We start from the raw sequence: 3918 nt of genomic DNA on the forward strand, positions 1-3918 counted from the left end.
CGACCCCGTCCAACTCTCCCATCTGTCTGAGATGAGTGTGGATGGGAGAGTTGGAAGGGATCGACCTCAGCGAATGTACCTCAAAACAATGTACCTCCCCTGCGCTGCGTATCCCCTGGCCCACCTGCGCTGCATCTCCTGTCGCCAGACGGACCGACACCCCCCACATCTTCTAACGCCACTTCTTCAAAATAGCCTCACCCAGCACAAAATACGACTTCTGCGCATGGGTCACGAAGTTTCAATCGCACTGTACGTGGACACACACACGTGGTATTTTGTGGAAGAGCCACACTCAAGGGGCCAAAGAGCCGCACGTGGCTCGCGAGCCGCAGTTTGCCGACCACTGACCTAGAGAGTTCAACATAGTGCATATGGAGGCAATCAAGAAGCATTTTCAAATCATCACATTGCATAGCTTAAACTTACACAATGTTACTGGTATATGTCAACTGTATTTCAGTAAAGTTGGGGGGAAACAAAGGTTCTTTGCCAATACTGTCGTAAATGCCACTAGAATCATGTGCAGATTAAATGCATGCTTCGAAGGAGAACAGGGAGATCATGAAGTGAAAAGCATGGCCCCATCACCACAGGCTGTTTAATAACTATCCTGAACTAATTCACAGGGAAGGTGCACCCCCAAACTCTCAATGGCTTAACTTGGAGACATGCCTGACTCACCAAAACCAACCAGAATCTTTCCAGGGCCAGACAGTCTTTAGAAACACTCTTATCAAAAACTGAAAATTGCTGCAGAACATCTTTAAACAATGAAGGCATTGTGCCATTTGCCCAGCAGTTATTCTTTAAAATAGCCTCTTTCAGTGAGAGCATGGATGCATTCTGGAATCTGTATAAAGAAGAAACTAGAAGCACTGGGTTTTCCCGAACTGATAAACTAGACAAATAGTCATGGAGAAGGGATAAAAAACACTTTAGATACATCTCAATGATTTTTTTTTTTGAAGGGCAAGCAGCAAAGAAAGAAAAGATGCAATGCAGATAATACCAGCCGTACAATATGGAACATTCTGGAAGATTAGGAATGGCAAAGCATTTGCTGTGATGACACACAATACAAATAACACAGTAGCTGTGGTTGTTGTGGGGCATGCATGCATCGCTTTAGCAGGCATCCTAATGACAACATGAAGCTGGCCTCTCTCCAGAAATTCTGAAAAGAGCAAAAGCAATTATGAGACATGTTAAAGCCACTCAGCTTCTATCCTCAAGAGGAATCAGAAAGGAAAGAATAAAATGGATTGCTACTTCAGTAATTTTTAAAAATTTTACTAAGAACAAAAATATTCATTAAAAATAAATGATTGAAGATAATAAAGTACCCAGAAGTGTAGTTTGGCTATTTGATGAGGACATCTTTTAGATTTGGATCCAGAAAATTGAAGATTATAAACAGGTTTCTCTAGAAAAAAATAGTGTACCTGAGTGAGACTAGGCTGTTAGATCAGTTCTTGCTTATCAAAGGAACCAGATAAGTTACGTCTTTTCATTTTTAATAGCTGAAAAGAATTGGAGCGCATCTCTATGGCTAAAATAAATAGAAGAAAGAAGAGACCTTATTAAGATATGAAAGCAATTGCTGTCAGTGAATTCCTACCACTGCAGATTCTTTTGAGACAAGTTCCAAACTCAGAAATGTAAGTGACAAGAACATGGAAGCTCCATGCACGTGCCTCGAATACTAAACAAGCAGGACTTAGAACTTGGTTTTTCAAATGGCTGAGGACTAGGACATCTTTCTGGTCCTCTTCCTTGTGGCCTCCTTGAGACTATCCTCTCCAACTAGTGAAAGGAATTGGCCAGTGTTTAGAAATCCTCTAACCCATGAAAGAGCAAAAAACTTATCCCAATCAGGAAAACTTTCAAATTTCAGATGTATACATGCTTTTAAAAATATCAAACACCAGAAGCAGCAGAAACGTAGCTGTCAAATGATAGCTCAGAAAAAGAGATGGATTAGACAGTTTCCTGTGACAAAAAGTGCCTTCTGTAACTTCCCGTCTTTTGTTTTTTTTCTCAGCTCCTTTAATGGCTATATCACTTCGTACCTTTTTCATATAAGTAAAGACTCTACATCCACAAGCCCACTACATGTCTTTAGTTTACAAAAATATGACAGTTTCTTAGCATCAGGATTGTATTTTGTTTCAGAAACTGGCAAAGATGAAAGATGTGTAGAATCTTAGCTTATAAATCATAGCCTATGATTTCAGTCATCTATAAAACTGCAAGATTTAAACAGGAGTAAGTCTGTAAGAATTTTAAAAGTATGCTAAATGTGATAACGTTATGAACAAACCAAGCTGACTTAATATAGTTTATGTAACTCAATCCACAGAGTAGATTTTTATAAAAATTAAATAATCTAAGCCAAATAAGCTTGGAAGAGGTATGGCAGAAGATATATTGGGCCATTAAAATTGGTTACTGTAGGATAGGAACTGAGGGGAAGGCATTAACTTTGTCTTACATATATTTGAATTATTTTTCTTATTACAATGAGCATATCTTATTTTTATAATTAAAACAAGAATCGCATCATTAAAATCTAGACTAAAATCTAAACAAAAAGGGGACGTATTTATAAAACCTAGACTACTGTAGCTTATATTTATATTTTATCCTTCCTCCTTTTTACCCTCTAGGTTTCAAAATATCTAGAAATTTTAACTGCAAGAAGAAAGCAGAGATGGAGAGGCAGGAGGAGCTGGGAATGAATGAGCAAAGGAATGTCAACAAGAAAAGCAAAGAACTTTTATCCCTGGATTTTCTTTAAGCTTTTCTTCCAAGAAGTTCACCTTGTCTCACGGATAACATCACACTTCTCTTACAGGATGTCAGAACTGTGACTTCAAAAGGAAAGAAGGGACCAGAGGGGACTGGACACTTGGGACACACTCAAGGGGCACTGCTGTATACTGAGCTCAGACAGAAACATGAAGCCAAACAGGCTGCAGGGGCCTGCGGGGTGAACAGCGATCCCAAGGGCAAAGGGACCAATGGTTTCATGTCTGGTGTGGTTACTGAGCTGGTCCTCACACCTGTTAGCCACAGGGTCAGCGTGGGAGGGGTCAGCACACAGGCCCTGCCCTCTGTCCTCTTCAGCAGCTGTTTAAACGCCCAGGAAATTCCAGTATAATCCTTGCTCAGCTTAATGCTGCAGCCTCTCCCCTTTAATCTCCACCTGGGACCTGGTCTCAGGCACCCTCTCTTCGAGCTCTGGCCTCCTGCCTTGTAAGTGATCCCATTGGCCATTAAGGCAGCTTTCAGAGCAGACAGTGAGGAGGTGGCTGTCCTCTGGGCTCCAGCCTCTCTGTCCTGGCTGGAGAAGCCAATTTGTGGATTACCTAGCAAGGACAGTCCTATGTCCCTTGAGGCCTCCAGCCCTGAGAATGTCCCCTAGAGCATGAAGATGCAGATGAATGTGCCTCCCACTGTGGAGCTGGGGGAGGCTCTTAAGATGCAGGCAGTGTCTGGGTTTAGCCAGATGGCCACCTAGAATGAGCCTCTCTGGCTGTGCACTGACTGGGGACATGCATGACTCTGGAAAAGAGCATAAGGGAGGGTGTTGGGGCAATGGTACATGTGCACAGGGATGAGTAAGTGGAAATTGTGGTGGGAAGCACATGAGTGCCAGGACCAGTGCCTGTAAAAGCAAGTGTAAGAGTGTAAGGGAGTGTGTATGAGGTGAGATGGGTGTGGATGGTAGGTGCTGGGAGGTATGCACGAATGTATGTGTGTATGTGTGTGTGTGTGTGTGTGTGTGTACATGCCCATCAGTGCAGATCGGGCCCTCAAATGCCCATGAGCCCTACTCCACCCCTACTCTGCCGGTGAACTGCCCTCTGCCCCAGGAGCTGCTTCTGTAGGAACACCTGGGCTGGAAGAGGGACA

General features: G+C 42.8%; 1 protein-coding gene across 1 annotated transcript in view; it reads right to left on the reverse strand.

The window, feature by feature from the left end:
• Nucleotides 1-3918, reverse strand: part of EPHB6 (EPH receptor B6) — a 15792-nt gene that overhangs the window by 10823 nt on the left and 1051 nt on the right.

Source organism: Myotis davidii, unplaced genomic scaffold (genome assembly GCF_000327345.1).
Source record: "Myotis davidii unplaced genomic scaffold, ASM32734v1 scaffold22, whole genome shotgun sequence".
Taxonomy (NCBI): domain Eukaryota; kingdom Metazoa; phylum Chordata; class Mammalia; order Chiroptera; family Vespertilionidae; genus Myotis; species Myotis davidii.